Source organism: Tachypleus tridentatus, chromosome 13, assembly GCF_004210375.1.
Source record: "Tachypleus tridentatus isolate NWPU-2018 chromosome 13, ASM421037v1, whole genome shotgun sequence".
Classification (NCBI taxonomy): domain Eukaryota; kingdom Metazoa; phylum Arthropoda; class Merostomata; order Xiphosura; family Limulidae; genus Tachypleus; species Tachypleus tridentatus.
The window spans coordinates 270,956,672-270,983,849 of record NC_134837.1 but is presented as its reverse complement, the minus strand read 5'-3'; the positions used below and the strand labels follow the sequence as shown (position 1 = coordinate 270,983,849).

Sequence of the window (27,178 nt, the reverse complement as noted above, 5' to 3'; positions counted from 1 at the left end):
TAGATTGTTAACATGTGTGTGTGTGTTGATGATCGTTATTGATACACAGTAGATTGTTAACATGTGTGTGTGTGTTGGATGATCGTTATTGATACACAGTAGATTGTTAACATGTGTGTGTGCGTTGGATGATCGTTATTGATACACACAGTAGATTGTTAACATGCGCTGTGTGTTCATGATGATCGTTATTGATTGTCATTAACAGCAGATTGTTAACACAGTGTGTGTGTGTTGGATGATCGTTATTGATACACAGTAGATCACCAACATGTGTGCGTGTGTTGGATGATCGTTATTGATACACAGTAGATTGTTAACATGTGTGTGTGTGTTGATGATCGTTACTGATACACAGTAGATTGTCAACATACGTGTGTGTGTGTTGATGATCGTTACTGATACACAGCAGATTGTTAACATGTGTGTGTTGGATGATCGTTATTGATACACAGTAGATTGTTAACATGTGTGTGTGTTGGATGATCGTTATTGATACACAGTAGATTGTTAACATGTGTGTGTGTGTGGATGATCGTTACTGATACAACAGCAGATTGTTAACACGTGTGTGTGTTGGATGATCGCTGATTGATACACAGCAGACTGTTAACATGCGTGCGTGCGTGCTGGATGATCGTTATTGATACACAGCAGATTGTTAACATGCGTGTGTGTTGGATGATCGTTATTGATACACAGTAGATTGTCAAATACGTGATTGTGTGTGTGATGATCGTTACTGATACACAGTTGTGTGTGCTGTGTGATGATCGTTACTGATACACAGTAGATTGTTAACATGTGTGTGTGTGGATGATCGCTATTGATACACAGTAGATCGTTAATACGTGTGTGTTGATGTCGTTATTGATACACAGCACATGTTCTGTTACATACACAGAGATTGTTAACATGTGTGTGTGTGTGTGGATGATCGTTATTGATACACAGTAGATTGTTAACACAGTAGTGTGTGTGCGTTGGATGATCGTTATATTGTTAACTGATGTTGTTAACAGCAGATCTTCGTTACTGAACAGTGCGTGCTGTGATGATCGTTACGTTGGATGATCGTTATTGATACAGCAGATTGCCAACATGCGGATGTGTTGTTGGATGTTATCGTGTATGTTGATTACACAGTAGATTGTTAACACGTGTGTGTGTGTTTGGATGATCGTTATTGATACACAGTAGATTGTTAACATGTGTGTGTGCTGGATGATCGTTACTGATACACAGATTGTTAACATGTGTGTGCTATGATCGTTATTGATGTGTTAACGTGTGTGTGGATGATCGTTACTGATACACAGCAGATTGTTAACATGTGTGTGTGTGTGTTGGATGATCGTTACTGATACACAGTAGATTGTTAACATGCGTGTGTGTGTTGGATGATCGTTATTGATACACAGCAGATTGTTAACATGTGTGTGCGTGCTGGATGATCGTTATTGATACACAGTAGATTGTTAACATGTGTGTGTGATCGTTACTGATACTACAGATCGATTGATAACACGTGTGTGCTTGATGATCGTTACTGATAACAGCAGACGTGTGTGTGTGTGCGTGGATGATCGTTATTGATACACAGCAGATTGTTAACATGTACGTGCGTGTGCGTATGGGATGATCGTTACTGATACACAGCAGATTGTTAACATGTGTGTGTGTGTTGGATGATCGTTATTGATACACAGCAGATTGTTAACATGCGTGTGTGTTGCCAATGGATGATCGTTACTACACACAGTAGATTGTTTTAACATGTGTGCGTTGGATGATCGTTACTGATACACAGTAGATTGTTAACTTTATGTGTGTGTGTTGGATGATCGTTATTGATACACAGTAGATTGTTAACATGTGTGTGTGTTGATGATCGTGGATGATCGTGTATTGATACACAGTGTTGATTGTTAACATGTGTGTGTGTGTTGGATGATCGTTATTGATACACAGTAGATTGTTAACATGATGTGTGTGTGTGTGTTGGATGATCGTTATTGATACACAGTAGATTGTTAACATGTGTGTGTGTGTTGGATGATCGTTATTGATACACAGTAGATTGTTAACTGTTACGTTATGTGTGTGTGTGTGTGTGGATGATCGTTACTGATACACAGTAGATTGTTAACATGTGTGTGTGTGTTGGATGATCGTTATTGATACACAGTAGATTGTTAACATGTGTGTGTGTGTTGGATGATCGTTATTGATACACAGTAGATTGTTAACATGTGTGTGTGTGTTGGATGATCGTTATTGATACACAGTAGATTGTTAACATGTGTGTGTGTGTGTTGGATGATCGTTATTGATACACAGTAGATTGTTAACACGCTGTTGGATGATCGTTATGTAACAGTAGATTGTCAACAGTGTGTTGGTTGATGATCGTTATGATACACAGCAGATTGTTACACAGTGCGTGTTGTGATCGTTATGTGTGTGTGTGTGTTGGATGATCGTTATTGATGACACAGTAGATTGTTAACATGTGTGTGTGTGTGGATGATCGTTATTGATACACAGTAGATTGTTACACATGTGTGTGTGTTGTTGGATGATCGTTATTGATACACAGTAGATTGTGCTTTTGATGCGTGTGTGTGTTGGATGATCGTTATTGATACACAGTAGATTGTTAACATGTGTGTGTGTGTTGGATGATCGTTATTGATACACAGCAGATTGTTAACATGTGTGTGTGTTTGGATGATCGTTATTGATACACAGTAGATTGTTAACATGTGTGTGTGTGTTGGATGATCGTTACTTGATACACAGTAGATTGCTTAACAATGTGTGTGTGTGTTGGATGATCGTTACTGATACACACAGTTAACATGTGTGTGTTGGATGATCGTTATGATACACAGCAGATTGTTAACACGTGTGTGTGTTGATGATCGTTATTGATACACAGTAGATTGTTAACATATGTGTGTGTGTGTGTGGATGATCGTTACTGATACACAGTAGATTGTTAACATGCGTGTGTGTGTTGGATGATCGTTACTGATACAGCAGTGTTAGATTGTGCAGTAGATTGTTAACATGTGTGTGTGTGTTGATGTCGTTATTGATACACAGTAGATTGTTAATCGTTATTGATACACAGTAGACTGTGCGTGTGTGTGTGTTGGATGTGTTCGTTATTGATACACAGCAGATTGTTAACATGTGTGTGTGTTGGATGATCGTTATTGATACACAGTAGATTGTTAACATGTGTGTGTGTGTTGGATGATCGTTATTGATACACAGTAGATTGTGTGCGTGTGTGCTGGATGATCGTTATTGATACACAGTAGATTGTTATGTGTGCTGTTGGATGTGTGTGTGTTGGATGATCGTTATTGATACACAGCAGATTGTTAACATGTGTGTGTGCGTGGATGATCGTTATTGATACACAGTAGATTGTTAAATACGTGTGTGTGTTGGATGATCGTTATTGATACACAGACTGTTAGATTGTGTGTGTTGGACGTTGTGCGTTAACATGTGTGTGTGCTGGATGATCGTTATTGATACACAGCAGATTGTTAACATGTGTGTGTGTTGGATGATCGTTATGATACACAGTAGACTTGTTAATATGTGTGTGTGTTGGATGATCGTTACTGATACACAGTAGATTGTTAACATGTGTGTGTGTGTTGGATGATCGTTATTGATACACAGTAGATTGTTAACATGCGTAATACAGTGTTAACACGTGTGTGTTGGATGATCGTTATTGATACACAGTAGATTGCTTATAACAGTGTGTGTGTGTTGGATGATCGTTATTGATACACAGTAGATTGTTAACATGTGTGTGTGTGTTGATGATCGTTATTGATACACAGTAGATTGTTAACATGTGTGTGTGTGTTGGATGATCGTTATTGATACACAGTAGATTGTTAACATGTGTGTGTGTTGGATGATCGTTATTGATACACAGCAGATTGTTAACATGTGTGTGTGTTGGATGATCGTTATTGATGACTCACAGTAGATGTTAACATGTGTGTGTGTGGATGATCGTTATTGATACACAGTAGATTGTTAACATGTGTGTGTGTTGGATGATCGTTATTGATACACAGTAGAATTAACATGATCGTTATGTGTGTGTGTGTTGGATGATCGTTATTGGATGATGTTGATACAGTGCAGATTGTTAACATGTGCGTGTGTGTGTTGGATGATCGTTACTGATACACAGTAGATTGTTAACATGTGTGTGTGTGTGGATGATCGTTATTGATACACAGTAGATTGTTAACATGTGTGTGTGTGTGTGTTGATGATCGTTATTGATACACAGTAGATTGTTAACATGTGTGTGTGTGTGCTGATGATCGTTATTGATACACAGTAGATTGTTAACATGTGTGTGTGTGTGGTGATGATCGTTATTGATACACAGTAGATTGTTAACATGTGTGCGTGTGTTGGATGATCGTTATTGATTGTTAACAGCAGATTGTAGATTGTTAACATGTGTGTGTGTTGGATGATCGTTATTGATACACAGTAGATTGTTAACATGTGTGTGTGTGTGTTGGATGATCGTTACTGATACACAGCAGATCTGTTAACATGCGTGCGTGCTGTGTGTTATTGATGATCGTTATTGATACACAGTAGATTGTTTGATACATGTGTGTGTGTGTTGGATGATCGTTACTGATTACACAGTAGATTGTTAACATGTGTGTGTGTGATGATCGTTATTGATACACAGCAGATTGTTAACATGTGTGTGTGTGTGTGATGATCGTTATTGATACACAGCAGATTGTTAACATGTGTGTGTGTGTGTTTGATGATCGTTATTGATACACAGTAGATTGTTAACATGTGTGTGTGTTTGATGATCGTTATTGATACACAGTAGATTGTTAACATGTGTGTGTGTGTTGGATGATCGTTACTGATACACAGCAGATCGTTAAATACGTGTGTGTGTGTTGGATGATCGTTATTGCAGATCGTTAACGTGTGCGTGTTGATGATCGTTACTGTTACCAGTGCAGTTGTGTTGTGCGTGTTGGATGATCGTATTGATACACAGCAGATTGTCAACGTGCATGTGTGTATTGTGTGTGTGTGTTGGATGATCGTTATTGATAGACACAGTAGATCGTTACTGATAACAGTAGATTGTTAACGTGTGTGTGTGTTGATGATCGTTATTGATACACAGCAGATTGTTAACATGTGTGTGTGTTGGATGATCGTTATTGATACACAGCAGATTGTTAACATGTGTGTGTGTTGGATGATCGTTACTTGATACACACAGTAGATTGTTAACATGTGTGTGTGTTGATGATCGTTACTGATACAACAGCAGATTGTCAACATGTGTGTGTGTTGGATGATCGTTACTGATACACAGATAACATTGTGTGTTGATTAACATGATGTAGATGTGTGTGTGTTGGATGATCGTTATTGATACACAGTAGATTGTTAACATGTGTGCGTGTGCTGGATGATCGTTATTGATAACAGCAGATTGTTAACATGTGTGTGTGTGTTTGGATGATCGTTATTGATACACAGTAGATTGTTAAATACGTGTGTGTGTGTTGGATGATCGTTATTGATACACAGTAGATTGTTAACAGTAGATTGTGCGTGTGTTTGATGATCGTTATTGATACACAGTAGATTGTTAACATGTTGTTACATGTGCGTGTGTGTGTGTGATCGTTATTGATACAAACAGTAGATTGTTAACATGTGTGTGTGTGTGTTGGATGATCGTTACTGATACACAGTAGATTGTTAACATGTGTGTGTGTGTTGGATGATCGTTATTGATACACAGCAGATTGTTAACATGTGTGTGTGTGTTGGATGATCGTTATTGATACACAGTAGATTGTTAACATGTGTGTGTGTTGATGATCGTTACTGATACACAGTAGATTGTTAACATGTGTGCTGTGTGTGTTGATGATCGTTATTGATACACAGTAGATTGTTAACATTGTGTGTGTGTGTGGATGATCGTTATTGATACACAGTAGATTGTTAACATGTGCGTGTGTGATGTCGTGGATGATCGTTACTGATACAGCAGATTGTTAACATGTGTGTGTGCGTGTTGATGATCGTTATTGATACAGCAGATTGTTAAATACGTGCGTGCTTGGATGATCGTTACTGATACACAGCAGATTGTTAACACGTGCGTGCGTGCTCGTTATGATCAGCAGATTGTTAACATGTGTGTGCATGATCGTTATTGATGTTTAACATGTGTGTGTGTTGGATGATCGTTATTGATACACAGTAGACTGTTTGCCAATGTGTGTGTGTTGGATGATCGTTATTGATACACAGTAGATTGTTAACATGTGTGTGTGTGTGTTGATGATCGTTATTGATACACAGTAGATTGTTAACATGTGTGTGTGTGTGTTGATGATCGTTATTGATACACAGTAGATTGTTAACATGTGTGTGTGTTGGATGATCGTTACTGATACATAAGCAGATTGTTAACACGTGTGTGTTGGATGATCGTTATTGATACACAGTAGATTGTTAACATGCGTGTGTGTGTGGATGATCGTTATTGATACACAGCAGATTGTTAACATGTGCGTGCGTTGGATGATCGTTATTGATACACAGCAGACTGTTAACATGTGTGTGTTGATGATCGTTATTGATACACAGTAGATTGTTAACATGTGTGTGTGTGTTGGATGATCGTTATTGATGATCGCTGACACAGTAGATTGTTAACATGTATGTGTGTGTTGGATGATCGTTATTGATACACAGTAGATTGTTAACATGTGTGTGTGTGGATGATGATCGTTATTGATACACAGTAGATTGTTAACATGTGTGTGTTGATGTCGTTATTGATACATAACAGTATGATGTGTGTGTGTTGGATGATCGTTATTGATACACAGCAGATTGTTAATACGTGTGTGTGCTGGATGATCGTTATTGATATACAGCAGATTGTTAACACGTGTGTGTGTTGGATGATCGTTACTGATACACAGTAGATTGTTAACATGTGTGTGTGTGCGTTACTGATGGATGATCGTTATTGATACACAGTAGATTGTTAACATGTGCGTGCGTTGGATGATCGTTATTGATACACAGCAGATTGTTAACATGTGCGTGTGTGTTGGATGATCGTTACTGATACACAGCAGATTGTTAACATGTGTGTGTGTGTGTTGGATGATCGTTACAGTAGATTGTTAACACAGTAGATGTTGTTAATGATACAGTAGATTGTTAACATGTGTGTGTGTGTTGGATGATCGTTATTGATACACAGCAGATTGTACACAGTAGATTGTTAACATGTGTGTGTGGTTGATGATCGTTATTGATATGTGTGTGTGTTGGATGATCGTTACTGATACACAGTAGATTGTTAACATGTGTGTGTGTGTGCTGGATGATGTTACTGATGTGTTGTGGATGATCGTTATTGATACACAGTAGATTGTTAACATGTGTGTGTGTGCTGGATGATCGTTATTGATACACAGTAGATTGTTAACATGTTAACACGTGTGTGTTGGATGATCGTTATTGATACACAGTAGATTGTTAACATGTGTGTGTGTGTTTGATGATCGTTATTGATACACAGTAGATTGTGCTGATCGTTATTGATGTGTGTGTGTGTGTTGGATGATCGTTATTGATACACAGTAGATTGTTAACATGTGTGTGTGTTGATGATCGTTATTGATACACACAGTAGATTGTTAACATGTGTGTGTGTGTTGGATGATCGTTATTGATACACAGTAGATTGTTAACATGTGTGTGTTATGATCGTTATATTAAATATGTGTGTGTGTTTGGATGATCGTTATTGATACACAGTAGATTGTTAACATGTGTGTTAATATGTGTGTGTTGGTGTGTTGGATGTTATCGTTATTGATACACAGTAGATTGTTAACATGTGTGTGTGTTGTGATGTTGGATGATCGTTATTGATACACAGCAGACTGTTAACATGCGTGTGTGTTGATCGTTACTGATGATCGTTATGTGTGTGTTGGATGATCGTTATTGATACACAGTAGATTGTTAACATGTGTGTGTGTGTGTTGGATGATCGTTATTGATACACAGTAGATTGTTAACATGTGCGTGTGTGTGTTGATGATCGTTATTGATACACAGTAGATTGTTAACATGCGTGTGTGTGTGTGTTGCTGTTGGATGATCGTTATTGATACACAGTAGATTGTTAATACACTGCATGTTATGTGTGTGCGTTGGATGATCGTTATTGATACACAGTAGATTGTGTTGGAATCGTATGATAATACAGCAGATTGTTAACATGTGTGTTGTGATGATCGTTATTGATACACAGTAGATTGTTAACATGCGTGTGTGTGTGCCACAGATGATGTTCGTTATTGATACACAGTAGATTTGCTTTAACATGTGTGTGTGTGTGGATGATCGTTATTGATACACAGTAGATTGTTAATGCATATGTGTGTGTGTTGGATGATCGTTATTGATACACAGCAGATATGATCGTTATGATTGTGTTAACATGCGTGCGTATGATCGTTATTGATGCATGTGTTGATTTGGATGATCGTTATTGATACACAGTAGATTGTTTGATGATCGTTACTGATGTACACAGTGTTGGATGATCGTTATTGATACACAGTAGATTGTTAACATGTGTGTGTGTGTGTTGGATGATCGTTATTGATACACAGTAGATTGTTAACATATGTGTGTGTGTGTTGGATGATCGTTATTGATACACAGTAGATTGTTAACATGTGTGTGTGTTGGGATGATCGTTATTGATACAGTAGATTGTTAACATGTGTGTGTGTGTGTTGGATGATCGTTATTGATACACAGTAGATTGTTAACATGCGTGTGTATGTGTTGCTGATGATCGTTATTGATACACAGATAGTGCGTTGATTGTTAACATGTGTGTGTTGGATGATCGTTACTGATACACAGCAGATTGTTAACATGTGTGCGTGGATGATCGTTATTGATACACAGTAGACTGTTAACATGTGTGTGTGCGTTGATGATCGTTATGATACACAGCAGACTGTTAACATGTGCGTGTGTGTTGGATGATCGTTATTGATACACAGTAGATTGTTAACATATGTGTGTGTGTTGTTGGATGATCGTTATTGATACACAGTAGATATTAACATGTGTGTGTGCGTTGGATGATCGTTATTGATACACAGTAGATTGTTAACATGTGTGTGTGTGTGTTTGATGATGATCGTTAACATGCGTGATGATCGTTACAGTAGATTGTTAACATGTGTGTGTGTGTTGGATGTTCGTTATTGATACACAGTAGATTATTAACATGTGTGTGTGTGGATGATCGTTATTGATACACAGTAGATTGTTAACATGTGCGTGCGTGTGTGTGTGGATGATCGTTATGATGATACAACAGCAGATTGTTAACATGTGTGTGTTGATGATCGTTACTGATACACAGCAGATTGTTAACATGTGTGTGTGTGTGTTGGATGATCGTTACTGATACACAGCAGATTGTTAACATGTGTGTGTGTGTGCTGGATGATCGTTACTGATACACAGTAGATTGTTAACATGTATGTGTGTGTGTTGATGATCGTTATTGATACACAGTAGATTGTTAACATGTGTGTGTGTGTTGGATGATCGTTATTGATACACAGTAGATTGTTAACATGTGTGTGTGTGTTTGGATGATCGTTATTGATACACAGCAGATTGTTAACATGTGTGTGTGTGTTGGATGATCGTTACTTGATACACAGTAGATTGTTAACATGTATGTGCTGTGTGTGTTATGGATGATCGTTACTGATACACAGCAGTGCTGTTAACAGATGTTAACATGCGTGTTTGATGATCGTTACTGATACACACAGAGATTGTTAGTGAGACTGTTACTGATACACAGTAGATGTGCGTGCGTGCTGGATGATCGTTACTGATACACAGAGGTGCAGACATGTCAACATGCGTGTTGGATGATCGTTATTGATACACAGTAGATTGTTAACACGTGCGTGTGTGTTGGATGATCGTTATTGATACACAGCAGATTGTTAACATGTGCGTGTGTTGATGATCGTTACTGATACACAGCAGATTGTAACACGTGCGTGTGATCGTTATTGATTAACAGTAGATTGTTAACATGTGTGTGTGTGTGGATGATCGTTATTGATACACAGTAGATTGTTAACATGTGTGTGTGTTGGATGATCGTTATTGATACAACAGTAGATTGCTAACATGCGTGTGTGTGTTGGATGATCGTTATTGATACACAGTAGATTGTTAACATGTGTGTGTGCTGGATTGGATGATCGTTAACATGTTGATACACATACACAGCAGATTGTTAACATGCGTGTGTGTGCTGGATGATCGTTATTGATACACAGTAGATTGTTAACATGTGTGTGTGTGTTGGATGATCGTTACTGATGTCACAGCAGATTGTTAACATGTGTGTGTGTGTTGGATGATCGTTATTGATACACAGTAGATTGTTAACATGTGTGTGTTGGATGATCGTTATTGATACAGCAGATTGTTAACACGTGCGTGTGTGTGTTGGATGACGTTATTGATACAGCAGATTGTTAACATGTGTGTGTTGGATGATCGTTACTGATACAACAGCAGATTGTTAACATGTGTGTGTGTGTGTACACAGCAGATTGTTGGATGATGATCGTTACTGATACACAGCAGATTGTTAACATGTGTGTGTGGATGATCGTTGGATGATCGTTAACACAGTGCGTGTGCTGGATGATCGTTACAGTAATTATGTGTGTGTGTTGGATGATCGTTATTGATAACAGTACAGCAGATGATCGTTATTGATACACAGTAGATTGTTAACATGTGTGTGTGTGTTGATGATCGTTACTGATACACAGCAGATTGTTAACATGTGTGTGTGTGGATGATCGTTATGATCGTTACTGTTAACATGATGATCGTTATTGATACACCAGTAGATTGTTAACATGTGTGTGTGTGATGATGATCGTTATTGATACACAGCAGATTGTTAACATGTGTGTGTGTGTTGGATGATCGTTATGATGATACACAGTAGATTGTTAACATGTGTGTGTGTGTTGGATGATCGTTATTGATACACAGTAGATTGTTAACACAGTGATTGTGTGTGTGTGGATGATCGTTATTGATACACAGCAGACTGTTAACATGTGCGTGTGTGCTGGATGATCGTTATTGATACACAGTAGATGTGTAATGATCGTTATGATGTGATGTGTGTGCTGGATGATCGTTACTGATACACAGTAGATTGTTAACATGTGTGTGCGTGTTGGATGATCGTTATTGATACACAGCAGATTGTTAACATGTGTGTGTGTGGATGATCGTTATTGATACACAGTAGATTGTTAACACAGTGTGCGTGTGTGTTGGATGATCGTTATTGATACACAGTAGATTGTTAACATGTGTGTGTGTGTGGATGATCGTTATTGATACACAGTAGATTGTTAACATGTGTGTGTTGGATGATCGTTATTGATACACAGTAGATTGTTAACATGTGTGTGTGTGATCGTTACTGATACACAGATGATCGTTATGATGATACACAGCAGATTGTTAACATGTGTGTATGTGTTGGATGATCGTTACTGATACACAGTAGATTGTTAACATGTGTGTGTGTGTTGGATGATCGTTATTGATACACAGTAGATTGTTAACATGTGTGTGTGTGTTGGATGATCGTTACTGATACACAGTAGATTGTTAACATGTGTGTGTGTGTGTTGGATGATCGTTATTGATACACAGTAGATTGTTAACATGTGTGTGTGTGTTGATGATCGTTATTGATACACAGTAGATTGTTAACATGTGTGTGTGTGTTGGATGATCGTTACTGATACACAGTAGATTGTTAACATGTGTGTGTGTGTGGATGATGATCGTTATTGATACACAGTAGATTGTTAACATGTGTGTGTGTGTTGATGATCGTTATTGATACACAGTAGATTGTTAACATGTGTGTGTGTGTGTTGATGATCGTTATTGATACACAGTAGATTGTTAACATGTGTGTGTGATGTGATGTTGGATGATCGTTATTGATAACACAGTAGATTGTTAACATGTGTGTGTGTTGGATGATCGTTATTGATACAACAGTAGATTGTTAACACGTGTGTGTGTGTGGATGATCGTTATTGATACACAGTAGATTGTTAACATGTGTGTGTGTGTTGGATGATCGTTACTGATACACAGCAGATTGTTAACATGTGTGTGCGTGTGGATGATCGTTATTGATACAATGCAGCAGATTGTTAACATGTGTGTGTGTGTTGGATGATCGTTACTGATACACAGCAGATTGTTAACATGTGTGTGTTGGATGATCGTTACTGATACAACAGCAGATTGTTAACATGTGCGTGTGTGTTATTGATACACAGATGTCAACATGTCGTTATTGATTGACACAGCAGATTGTTAACACATGTGTGTGTGGATGATCGTTATTGATACACAGCAGATTGTTAACATGTGTGTGTGTGTGTTGGATGATCGTTATTGATACACAGTAGATTGTTAACATGTGTGTGTGTGTTGGATGATCGTTATTGATACACAGTAGATTGTTAACATGTGTGTGTGCGTGGATGATCGTTATTGATACACAGTAGATTGTTAACATGTGTGTGTGTGTGGATGATCGTTATTGATACACAGTAGATTGTTAACATGTGTGTGTGTGTTGGATGATCGTTATTGATGTACACAGCAGATTCTGTTAACATGTGCGTGCGTGGATGATGTTCGTTATTGATACACAGCAGATTGTTAACACGTGCGTGTTGGATGATCGTTATTGATACACAGCAGATTGTGTTAATACGTGTGTGTGTGTGGATGATCGTTACTGATGATCGTTATTGATACACAGCAGATTGTTAACATATGTGTGTGTGTGTTGGATGATCGTTATTGATACACAGTAGATTGTTAACATGTGTGTGTGTGTTGATGATCGTTATTGATACACAGTAGATTGTTAACATGTGTGTGTGTGTTGGATGATCGTTACTTGATACACAGCAGATTGCTAACATGTGTGTGCGTTGATGATGTGTGTGGATTATCGTTACTGATACACAGTAGATTGTTAACATGTGTTTGATGATCGTTATTGATACACAGCAGATTGTGTGTGTGTGTTGATGATCGTTATTGATACACAGTAGATTGTTAACATGTGTGTGTGTGTTGGATGATCGTTATTGATACACAGCAGATTGTTAACATGTGTGTGTGTTGGATGATCGTTATTGATACACAGTAGATTGTTAACATGTGTGTGTGTGTTGGATGATCGTTATTGATACACAGCAGATTGTTAACATGTGTGTGTGTGTTGGATGATCGTTATTGATACACAGTAGATTGTTAACATGTGTGTGTGTGTTGATGATCGTTATTGATACACAGTAGATTGTTAACATGCGTGTGTGTGTGATCGTTATTGATACACAGTAGATTGTTATGTGTGTGTGTTGGATGATCGTTATTGATACACAGTAGACAGTAGATAGATTGTTAACATGTGTGTGTGTTGGATGATCGTTATTGATACACAGTAGATTGTTAACATGCGTGTGTGTGTTGATGATCGTTATTGATACACAGTAGATTGTTAACATGTATGTGTGTGTGTTGGATGATCGTTATTGATACACAGTGCAGATTGTTAACATCGTGCGTGTGTGTTGTTGGATGATCGTTATTGATACACAGTAGATTGTTAACATGTGTGTGTGTTTGGATGATCGTTATTGATACACAGTAGATTGTTAACATGTGTGTGTGTGTGGGATGATCGTTATTGATACACAGTAGATTGTTAACATGTGTTTGATGTGTTATTGGATGATCGTTATTGATACACAGTAGATGATCGTTACTTACACATGTGTGTGTGTGTTGGATGATCGTTATTGATACACAGTAGATTGTTAACATGTGTGTGTGTGTGTTGGATGATCGTTATTGATACACAGTAGATTGTTAACATGTGTGTGTGTGTGTGGATGATTATTATTGATTGTTAACAGTAGATTGATCGTTACTGATAATACAGCAGATTGTTAACATGTGTGTGTGTGTTGGATGATCGTTACTGATTGATACACAGTAGATTGTTTACATGTGTGTGTGTGTTGGATGATCGTTATTGATACACAGTAGATTGTTAACATGTGTGTGTGTGTTGGATGATCGTTATTGATACACAGTAGATTGTTAACATGTGTGTGTGTGTTGGATGATCGTTATTGATACACAGTAGATTGTTAACATGTGTGTGTGTGTTGGATGATCGTTATTGATACACAGTAGATTGTTAACATGTGTGTGTGTGTTGGATGATCGTTATTGATACACAGTAGATTGTTAACATGTGTGTGTGTGTTGGATGATCGTTATTGATACACAGTAGATTGTTAAATACGTGCGTGTGTGTGTTGATGATCGTGTGTGTGTGTTGGTATGATCGTTATTGATGATCGTTACTGACAGTAGATTGTTAACATGTGTGTGTGTGTGTTGGATGATCGTTATTGATACACAGTAGATTGTTAACATGTGTGTGTGTGTTGTTATGATCGTTATTGATACACAGTAGATTGTTAACATGTGTGTGTGTTGGATGATCGTTATTGATACACAGTAGATTGTTAACATGTGTGTGTGTGTTGGATGATCGTTATTGATACACAGTAGATTGTTAACATGTGTGTGTGTGTGTTGGATGATCGTTATTGATACACAGTAGATTGTTAACATGTGTGTGTGTGTTGGATGATCGTTATTGATACACAGTAGATTGTTAACATGTGTGTGTGTGTGTTGGATGATCGTTATTGATACACAGTAGATTGTTAACATGTGTGTGTGTGTTGGATGATCGTTATTGATACACAGTAGATTGTTAACATGTGTGTGTGTGTTGATGATCGTTATTGATACACAGTAGATTGTTAACATGTGTGTGTGTGTGCGATGTTGGATGATCGTTATTGATACACAGTAGATTGTTAACATGTGTGTGTGTGTTGTTGGATGATCGTTATTGATACACAGTAGATTGTTAACATGTGTGTGTATGTTGATGATCGTTATTGATACACAGTAGATTGTTAACATGTATGCGTGTGTGTGTGTGTTGGATGATCGTTATTGATACACAGTAGATTGTTAACATGTGTGTGTGTGTGATGATCGTTATTGATACACAGCAGATTGTTAACATGTGTGTGTGTGTGTGTGTTGGATGATCGTTATTGATACACAGCAGATTGTTAACATGTGTGTGTGTGTTTGATGATCGTTATTGATACACAGTAGATTGTTAACATGTGTGTGTGTGTTGGATGATCGTTATTGATACACAGTAGATTGTTAACATGTGTGTGTGTGTTGATGATCGTTATTGATACACAGTGTGATTGTTATTGTGTGTGTGTGTGTGTTGGATGATCGTTATTGATACACAGTAGATTGTTAACATGTGTGTGTGTTTGGATGATCGTTATTGATACACAGTAGATTGTTAACATGTGTGTGTGTTGTGATTTGGATGATTGTTATTGATCGTTATTGATACACAGTAGATTGTTAACATGTGTGTGTGTGTTGGATGATCGTTATTGATACACAGTAGATTGTTAACATGTGTGTGTGTTGATGATCGTTATTGATACACAGTAGATGTGTAACATGTGTGTGTGTGTTGGATGATCGTTATTGATACACAGTAGATTGTTAACATGTGTGTGTGTGTTGGATGATCGTTATTGATACACAGTAGCAGATGATCGTGTGTGTTGGATGATCGTTACACACAGTAGATTGTTAACATGCGTGTGTGTGTTGGATGATCGTTATTGATACACAGTAGATTGTTAACATGTGTGTGTGCTTGGATGATCGTTATTGATACACAGTAGATTGTTAATATGTGTGTGTGTTGGATGATCGTTATTGATACACAGTAGATTGTTAACATGTATGTGTGTGTGTTGGATGATCGTTATTGATACACAGTAGATGTGTGTTGTGATCGTTATTGATACACAGTAGATTGTTAACATGTGTTGGATGATGATCGTTATTGATACACAGTAGATTGTTAACATGTGTGTGTGTGTGTTGGATGATCGTTATTGATACACAGTAGATTGTTAACATGTGTGTGTGTGTTGGATGATCGTTATTGATACACAGTAGATTGTTAACATGTGTGTGTGTGTTGGATGATCGTTATTGATACACAGTAGATTGTTAACATGTGTGTGTGTGTGGATGATCGTTATTGATACACAGTAGATTGTTAACATGTGTGTGCGTGTGTGGATGATCGTTATTGATACACAGTATTGTTAACATGTGTGTAACATTGATACACAGTAGATTGTTAACATGTGTGTGTTGGATGATCGTTATTGATACACAGTAGATTGTGTTAACATGTGTGTGTGTGTTGATGATCGTTATTGATACACAGTAGATTGTTAACATGTGTGTGTGTGTGATGGATCGTTATTGATACACAGTAGATTGTTAACATGTGTGTGTGTTGGATGATCGTTACTGATACACAGTAGATTGTTAACATGTGTGTGTGTGTTGGATGATCGTTATTGATTACACAGTAGATTGTTAACATATGTGTGTGTGCTGTGTTATTGATGTCTGTTATTGATACACAGCAGATTGTTAACATGTGTGCGTGTTGATGATCGTTATTGATACACAGCAGATTGTTAACATGTGTGTGTGTGTTGGATGATCGTTATTGATACACAGCAGATTGTTAACAATGTGTGTGTGTGTGTGATCGTTATTGATACATGATTGTTAACATGATACACAGTGATCGTTATTGATACACAGTAGATTGTTAACATGTGTGCGTGTGTTGGATGATCGTTATTGATACACAGTAGATTGTTAACATGTGTGTGTGTGTGTGTTGATGATCGTTATTGATACACAGTAGATTGTGTTGTGTGTGTGTGTGTTGGATGATCGTTATTGATACACAGTAGATTGTTAACATGTGTGTGTGTGTTGGATGATCGTTATTGATACACAGTAGATTGTTAACATACACAGTAGATATTAACATGTGTGTGTTGGATGATCGTTATTGATACACAGTAGATTGTTAACATGTGTGTGTGTGTGTTGGATGATCGTTATTGATACACAGTAGCAGATTGTTAACATGTGTGTGTGTGATGATGATCGTTATTGATACACAGCAGATTGTTAAATTTGTGTGTGTGTGTTGATGATCGTTATTGATACACAGTAGATTGTTAACATTTGTGTGTTGTGTGTTGATGATCGTTATTGATACACAGTAGATTGTTAACATGTGTGTGTGTGTGTTGATGATCGTTATTGATACACAGTAGATTGTTAACATGTGTGTGTGTGTGTTGATGATCGTTATTGATACACAGTAGATGGATGTGTAACATGTGTGTTAACATGTGTGTTGGATGATCGTTATTGATACACAGTAGATTGTTAACATGTGTGTGTGTGTTGGATGATCGTTATTGATACACAGTAGATTGTTAACATATGTGTGTGTGTGTTATTGATGATCGTTATTGATACACAGTAGATTGTTAACATGTGTTATGTGTGTGTTTGGATGATCGTTATTGATACACAGTAGATTGTTTATGTGTGTGTGTGTTGGATGATCGTTATTGATACACAGTATTGTTAACATGTGTGTGTGTGTTGGATGATCGTTATTGATACACAGTAGATTGTTAACATGTGTGTGTGTGTTGGATGATCGTTATTGATACACAGCAGATTGTTAACATGTGTGTGTGTGTGTTGGATGATCGTTATTGATACACAGTAGATTGTTAACATGTGTGTGTGTGTTGGATGATCGTTATTGATACACAGCAGATTGTTAACATGTGTGTGGATGGTGTGTAACATGTGTGTGATGATCGTTATTGATACACAGTAGATTGTTAACATGTGTGTGTGTGTTGGATGTTCGTTATTGATACACAGTAGATTGTTAACATGTGTGTGTGTGTGTTGGATGATCGTTATTGATACACAGCAGATATTGTTAACATGTGTGTGTGTGTGTTGATGATCGTTATTGATACACACAGCAGATTGTTAACATGTGTGTGTGTGTTGGATGATCGTTATTGATACACAGTAGATTGTTAACATGTGTGTGTGTGTGTTGATGATCGTTATTGATAAACAGTAGATTGTTAACATGTGTGTGTGTGTTGGATGATCGTTATTGATACACAGTAGATTGTTAACATGTGTGTGTGTGTGTTGGATGATCGTTATTGATACACAGTAGATTGTTAACATGTGTGTGTGTTGGATGATCGTTACTGATACACAGTAGTGTGTGTGTGTGTGTTGGATGATCGTTATTGATACACAGTAGATTGTTAACATGTGTGTGTGTGTGTTGGATGATCGTTATTGATACACAGTAGATTGTTAACATGTGTGTGTGTGTTACTGATGTTGTTACGATGATCGTTATTGATACACAGTAGATTGTTAACATGTGTGTGTGTGTTGGATGATCGTTATTGATACACAGTAGATTGTTAACATGTGTGTGTGTGTGTTGATGATCGTTATTGATACACAGTAGATTGTTAACATGTGTGTGTGTGTTGATGATCGTTATTGATACACAGTAGATTGTTAACATATGTGTGTGTGTGTTGGATGATCGTTATTGATACACAGTAGATTGTTAACATGTGTGTGTGTGTGTTGGATGATCGTTATTGATACACAGTAGATTGTTAACATGTGTGTGTGTGTTGGATGATCGTTATTGATACACAGTAGATTGTTAACATGTGTGTGTGTGTTGGATGATCGTTATTGATACACAGTAGATTGTTAACATGTGTGTGTGTGTTGGATGATCGTTATTGATACACAGTAGATTGTTAACATGTGTGTGTGTGTGTTGGATGATCGTTATTGATGATACACAGTAGGATTGTTAACATGTGTGTGTGTGTGTTGGATGATCGTTATTGATACACAGTAGATTGTTAACATGTGTGTGTGTGTTGGATGATCGTTATTGATACACAGTAGATTGTTAACATGTGTGTGTTGGATGATCGTTATTGATACACAGTAGATTGTTAACATGTGTGTGTGTGTGTTGGATGATCGTTATTGATACACAGTAGATTGTTAACATGTGTGTGTGTTGGATGATCGTTATTGATACACAGTATTGTTAACATGTGTGTGTGTGTTGATGATCGTTATTGATACACAGTGTGTGTGTGTGTTGGATGATCGTTATTGATACACAGTAGATTGTTAACATGTGTGTGTGTGTGTTGGATGATCGTTATTGATACACAGTAGATTGTTAACATGTGTGTGTGTTGGATGATCGTTATTGATACACAGTAGATTGTTAACATGTGTGTGTGTGTTGATTGGATGATCGTTATTGATACACAGTAGATTGTTAACATGTGTGTGTGTGTTGATGATCGTTATTGATACACAGTAGATTGTTAACATGTGTGTGTGTTGGATGATCGTTATTGATACACAGTAGATTGTTAACATGTGTGTGTGTGTGTTGGATGATCGTTATTGATACACAGTAGATTGTTAACATGTGTGTGTGTGTGTTGGATGATCGTTATTGATACACAGTAGATTGTTAACATGTGTGTGTGTGTTGGATGATCGTTATTGATATACACAGTAGATTGTTAACATGTGTGTGTGTGTTGGATGATCGTTATTGATACACAGTAGATTGTTAACACAGTAGATGTGTGTGTGTGTTGGATGATCGTTATTGATACACAGTAGATTGTTAACATGTGTGTGTGTGTTGGATGATCGTTATTGATAAACAGTAGATTGTTAACATGTGTGTGTGTTGGATGTTCGTTATTGATACACAGTAGATTGTTAACATGTGTGTGTGTGTGTTGGATGATCGTTATTGATACACAGTAGATTGTTAACATGTGTGTGTGTGTTGGATGATCGTTATTGATACACAGTAGATTGTTAACATGTGTGTTTGATGTTCGTTATTGATAAACAGTAGATTGTTAACATGTGTGTGTGTGTTTGATGTTCGTTATTGATACACAGTAGATTGTTAACATGTGTGTGTGTGTGTTGGATGTTCGTTATTGATACACAGTAGATTGTTCGAATGTAAACAATTACGAATAATAAAGCCATTGCGATTGTTAGTGCGGTAAAATTATTCTTTACTTGGATTTTAAGTCACCAAGAGCGATGGAATGTTTGTTGAGAGAAAGGGCGTATTGTGAAAAAACAAAGTCGGGAGGCTCAGTGGGGCTGACATAAATTAAGACTAGAGTGATGGGGAAGTTGAAGGGGTTATTTCAGCTAAAATAGTTTCGTTAAGGGGCTGTGTGGGAGGCTTTAAAATTTTAATATTTAAGTTAGGTTTAAAAACAAAGGTGATGTCTATAGTGGGGAACAGAAAAATTTAAAACGACAAAGAATGATTGCTACTTAACATGGTGTCATTAATGTAGATAAAATTAGGGTATTACAGAGATAAAAAGTTCATATTTCTTAAACTAAAGGTCATCTTGGATATTTATATGTAGAAAAGAATCCATAATACTTACCTGGGGGTAACCTTGGTCCTTCTTTCAATCCAGTGATGTATGGCGTATGGATCCGGGTTGTTGATATCTGGGAAGAACTTGGAAGATGGGAATATTCAGGAAAATAGTTGGCAGGACGACTCTTATTGTTTTTCGAGCTCCATGGTGGCAACATCAGCTACAAAAGTTGCCAGCCGCTCGAGAAAAGCATCATCGAGACCCTAGGATTCTTAGGAGTAGTCTCCGAGGTTTGTTGTGCTCCGGTCCTATTGACATTTGGGCTCTGTGATTTCAGGGCTGCTGCGTAGTTGACATGCGACGCCTGGACGAGCTTGGTATTGGTCGCAGGAAGGTTGGTGAAATCACTAGAAAGTCCAGCTGAGGACGCTGCTTCACCAAGCTTCAAATTTTTCAGATCTAATACTTGTTGATATTTGGGGCAGCCATGGTAGGATGCAGCGTGATTACCATTACAGTTGCTGGAAGTGGTTTCCAGACGGGACTTCTAGCAGTTACTCATGTGATAAAGACCTTCAAAACAAACACACCGTGGAGAGGCTTTACAAGCGGTACGAGTGTGACCAAAACCTTGACAGTTGTAACACTGGAGGACAGCATTCACTGACGAGGTTTTAGCTGTCTCGACAAGGTATTTAACAAACCAGAGACATATACCGTTGGCAACGAAGCTGTTGGCTAAAACATGATCTTCGAGGGCAAGTTTCACAAGAGAGGGCAGGGAGGTCAGTCTTGAAAGATTTAATCCTTTCTACGCTGAGTGCATTAACATTGGTGGCAAAGGCAGTAAGCTGTATTTATTAGTTAAATATACAGTTACCATAATTAGTCGATTGGAGACCCAACGAAGATGGAGAATTGGGAAGTTATTAATACTAGGAGTACATGTTTTACTGGTGATATAGAGTGTGAATACATGTGGAGCATGTAAAATTCTTACATGTAAAATTCTCATTTGGCTAGTTTCTGACATTATTACTCGCAGTTATAATTATTTATTACTCCCACCTTTACCTATGAACTTTACTGAACCTTTGACCTTGCATTTGAACCTATACTTTCAGTATATAATGTCAGTTAGCCTCTATTCCTGTGTAGCCAGTGGTCTTATGCCAGGTATAAAAAATGTTTGGTGCAGGTACTATTACTTAATTTATTTGGTGAGCTGATTATTTCATAATTGTTTAGTTTTTTATAATAACGGAGTTGTTGGTAGTTGTGTTTTTAATCATTGATGTTGAGGATATAAAGATTTCTAGAAAGCCTAAGTTATGTACGTACAAATATCAGAAAGCAGACAAAAAGAAGAGAGCGGGAGGAGAATCAAAAGTAAAGCCGAGTGAGAGTTTCCGTAAGGAAAAGTTAGAAAACGTACGTTTAATCGTTGTAAGAGTGGATACCTTAACTGTTGATATGTTAAAGTGAGATAAAAAATGTTCTATATTTTAGGAGAGTATTCTGTGTCCTCAATGGATGTCCTAAAGCAATTGAATCTACCTGTGTGGACTTTGACAAAAAAAGCAGATGATTATTTGGAAGTAGTCCTATATATTGAAAAACAGAAGTTTATTGGAAGTAGGCATATATAATGGATTGGGTTGATGATGACTATCTGCTTTCACTCTAGTCCTACACTGCTAAATTAGGAACGGCTAGCGCAGATAGCCTTCGTGTAGCTTTGCCAGAAATTCAAAACAAACATAGTGTAAATAATTTTTGTACATAATTAAAATTCTTAAATATATTATTTTAAGACAAGCAGATGGATGTTGTTCGTTTATCGTCGAATTTATCACCAACAAAATCACAGACACGTACTCTAGTAGAGTCCTTAGCCCAACATTACAATTTTCTACAACTCAAAACGCCAGCTTCCTTAAAAGTACATAAGGAACAAAATTAGAAATTGAGAAAAGAACAACTGAACAAACCATGAAAGACAAGTCGATGTTGTAACACAGAGCTGGGTGTCAAAACTTGCTTAGATGTCGATCACATATTGCACCAGTATAGCAACTACTCCATTGCCAACCACCATGCTTCCTAGCGTCATAACTTATATTACTTGTGCATTATTGTAAATGAAAGTAAAATGTGAATATATCCAGCAATGTTTGAAATGATTGTAATTACATTAACACAACAAATATTAAAACTATGCTTTTAGATTAAAAACTTAGAATTCATTAATGTTATTCGAGTTACTTCATTATATCTATGCATTTAGATATTTACTTTATGGAATCAGCTTTAACAAAATGAACCACAGACAAACTGGAATGTTTGCAAGTAATCCATATTTCTTAATGAAAAATCAGAAAAGAAGTCACAAGCCAGTTGAATAGAGAAGAAACATATTCTCACAAAACTTGCTAAGACTTTACATATTTGTTTTGCACCAAATATCTGAAGACCACGGATTAACTTACACACGCGTTACACATTAGTCTCAAAGAAAGTAAAAAGAGGTATTTGATAAATTTGGTATCAAAATATTACATATTTATTGGCTCTCTTTTTATGATAGTCATTGGTATATCTGATGATGAAAGTTGTTGCCATCATGAGTCGCTGCTAATCTGATTTGTAACTCATTTTATGACTCGCTTCGTAAGACCCATGTTGCCATCATGAGTCACTGCTAATCCGATTTGTAATTCATTTTATGACTCGCTTCGTAAAACCCATGTTGCCATCATGAGTCACTGCTAATCTGATTTGTAACTAATTTTATGACTCTCTTCGTAAGACCCATGTTGCCATCATGAGTCACTACTAATCTGATTTGTAACTCATTTTATGACTCGCTTCGTAAGTTGATTCAAATTTTCATTCAAACCCGTCTTTTCCCTTCGACGTCCCCATTCCAGATTCATTGTTTAAACTTTAATATCATAACAAAACAGTGATTCTCAACCTGTGTGCCGCGAGAGATTGGCAGGTGTGCCGCGGTGGTTTTGAAACACATTCAACTTTTTTGGGATTTTACAAGCAAGTCGAACACATCAGTTAATAAAAGCTACTACAGAGACATTCTGTAACCTTCCAAAACATTCGATGGTTTTAATTGAACTCGAGCACTGAGAAGTTCATACTTAAATTTCATTCTCGACTGTAACGGTTCGACTGTTAGTTTAATTGTGGCGCAACAATCGCTTCGTTCGTCATAAATGATGCATCAAACAATCAAACTGCTCTCTGGAACACGTTCTTATTCTGCTGTAAGCTACAGCTACTACGCTGTAGGTAGGAATTTTATATCAACTGCAGAACTTCGTGCTTATCGTGTATGAATTAGCTTTTATCATTTATCCATGGAAAAATATACTCTTCAAAAAAAGAACGCAAAAGGTAAAATTTGAGACATATTGTTAACAAGTTTATTCCGAGTAGCTCTTTATGACATGTGTGAAACTTTGCACATTCACTTCTGAACATCCAAAGTCTGCAAAGACGAAGTCCACGCTCACTAGGTGAAGTGTAATGTCACTCAACGTCAATAACGAGTATGCCCTCCGTGAGCATCAATAACTGCTTGGCATCTCCTGCCCATGGAAGCGATGAGATGACGAATAACATCCTGTGGAATGGCTGTCCACTCAGCCTGCAAAGCTGCTGCAAGCTGAGGTAGAGTCCGCGGTTGAGGTTGTCACCGTCGAAGACGTCGGTCCAACTCGTCTCAAAGATGTTCGATGGGGTTTAAATCTGGTGATCTGGAGGGCCAGGGAAGAACGTTGATGTAGTGGTGTCTCAAGAAGACAGTGGTGAGTCGGGCTGTGTGAGAACGGGCGTTGTCATGTTGAAAAACGTCGTTGACGTTCACCATGATTGGTTGCACATGGGGCCTAAGAATCTCGTCGACGGTTGCGTACGGTCTGATCGGAAATCCTACGCAGCCCTGTTAAGGTTGAGGCAGTAGACGTCGGAGTGGTGGTCCTATTCCAAAGGTGACGTAACCAGATGTAGCGATCTTGTGTGGGCGTGGTCACACGAGGTCTACCAGATCGTGGACGGTCACATGTTGATCCATGTTGTTAGCGACGATTCCATAGCCTTGTAATGGTGCTTGGGTGGACATTCACAACTCTGGCAACATCTGATCGAGATTCGCCTGCTTCTAAATGACCAATGGCGTTGTTGCGTTGTGCTTCAGTCAGTCTTGGCGTAACTGTATTGCTTGTCGGTGGCTTAACACTGAGCTATGGAAACCGAGAACCCGTCACATTTATAGGGATTTTGCACATGTTGCACTTGCAGAACATGCAGATCTCTCAAACAAATTTATTGGACACGAATGCGTTTTGGCGAAATATCCGATGTTTTCCTCCGATTTCAAAGTGCACAACTTTTATTGTCATTTTGGTCTGACAATCAGTGCCTTTACACGTGTAATATCACATACTCTGAGCTTGTAACGTTATTACATATATTTCTCTTTAAAATAACAAAAATTTTTCTTTTGCGTTTCTTTTTTTTGAAGAGTATATTTAAGTAAGTCTGGTGCTGCAAAAGAGAATGTGTCGAATCAAAAGCAAGGAATCAAACAAAAGTACAAAAACAAATACATCGAATACGGTTTTATCGCTTTGGAATCGGAACATTCTCAATTACCATTCTGCCTACTCTGCAATGTAGCTTTATCGAACGAGGCGCTTGTTCCTAGGAAACTTAAGAGACACTTGGAAACAAAACATTCAGCTGTGAAGGATAAACCAAAAGAATACTTCGAAAATCTCGCTGCTCAACAACATGAACAGTTTTGTTTGTTTGTTTGTTTGTTTGGAAATTTCGCACAAAGCTACTCGAGGGCTATCTGTGCTAGCCGTCCCTAATTTAGCAGTGTAAGACCAGAGGGAAGGCAGCTAGTCATCACCACCCACCGCCAACTCTTGGGCTACTCTTTTACCAACGAATAGTGGGATTGACCGTAACATTATACACCCCCACGGCTGGGAGGGCGAGCATGTTTAGCGCGACGCGGGCGCGAACCCGCGACCCTCGGATTACGAGTCGCACGCCTTACGCGCTAGGCCATGCCGGGCCAACATGAACAGTCAAGGAAGCTTGTGAACTACATGAAGCTGCCCGAAAAAGGATTGATTGCAAGTTATAAGGTTGTTCAAAACGCAAGAAAGCGCATACGGAGGCCGAATCAGTCAGGACGTCAGCATTAGCAATCATCATTGAAACTATGCTTGGAACGGATGCCGCCAAAAAAGTTAAGCAAGTTCCACTCTCCAATGACTCAATTTCGCGCAGAATTGTAGACTTGTCGTCAGATTTGAAGGCTCAAGTTTGCGAACACTTCAAAGCGCCTGAAGATGAATTGTCTCTGCTATGGTCTCTTCAAGTTGATGAATCTACTGACGTTAGTGGAAAAGCTTAAATTCTGGCTTTTGTTCGATTCATAAAAAGATGGAAAAATCGTAAACGAATACTTATTTTGCAAAGATTTAAAAAGTACAGCGAAAGGCCAAGACATTTTCGAGTTGGTGAATGAAAACATTTTGCTCTTCAAATTACATTGGAATAACTGTGTCAGCGTTTGTACCGATAGCTGTCCTTCAATTAAGGAGAAAAAAAGGGATTCGTCACTCTGGTGCGACAACAAAATCCAAACATTAGGATTGTTCTCTGCATGATTCTCAGGGGGCGCTTGCCTGCAAATCTTTGTGGAAAGATTTGCAGTCTGTTATGAATCAAGTTATTCAAGTGGTGAATTTCATCAAGTCTCGGCCACTTCAATCTCGACTTTTCTCATTTCTCTGTGAGGTGATGGATTCAGATGACAAAAGCTACTGTATCACACTGAAGTTCGATGGCTTTTGAAAGGAAAGGTGTTAAAGCGTCTTGAAATAATTTTTTTCTTGGAGACTGAGGAAGTAGGTTTTGAATTTTCTTTTCATGATAAGATCTGGTGGCTGAAGGTTCAATTTCTCTCCGACTTGTTTGACAAATTAAATTCTCTGAACTTAAGTCTCCAAGGACCATCTGAAAACATTATTACTGCAACGTCCAAACTGAAGACCTTCGATGAAAACGTGACGCTGTGGAAGAATAAGATCTCGAAAGGAGTCCTTGATTGTTTTCCTTCTGTTAACGAATGTCCGTCAAAGAAGAAAATTATACCTCAAGTTCTGAACACATTAAGCGACCTACAGTCCGCACTGAAACATTAATTCCCGTCTCTTGCTATCGACGAATATAACTGGATGACCTAGTAATTCGGAATCAACGAGACAACAAATTTTACAACTGAGGAGGAAGCACAGCTCATTGATTTACGAAACGACAAATTTTATCACTCATTGTTTCCCGATAAGAGCTTGGATGTCTTTTGGATCTCCATTAAAGATTCATATCTTGTAATCAGTTCAAAA

At 37.8% G+C, this 27,178-nt stretch overlaps 1 pseudogene across 1 annotated transcript in view; it reads right to left on the bottom strand.

Annotated features, from left to right (window-relative positions):
• The window catches only part of LOC143236563 (glutamate receptor ionotropic, NMDA 2A-like), a 49,217-nt pseudogene extending 28,262 nt beyond the window's left edge, over positions 1–20,955 (bottom strand). The window contains exon 1 of the transcript XR_013019586.1: positions 20,802–20,955. The product of XR_013019586.1 is annotated as a glutamate receptor ionotropic, NMDA 2A-like (transcript). The remainder of the gene's footprint in view (positions 1–20,801) is intronic.
• Positions 20,956–27,178: the final 6,223 nt, after the last annotated feature.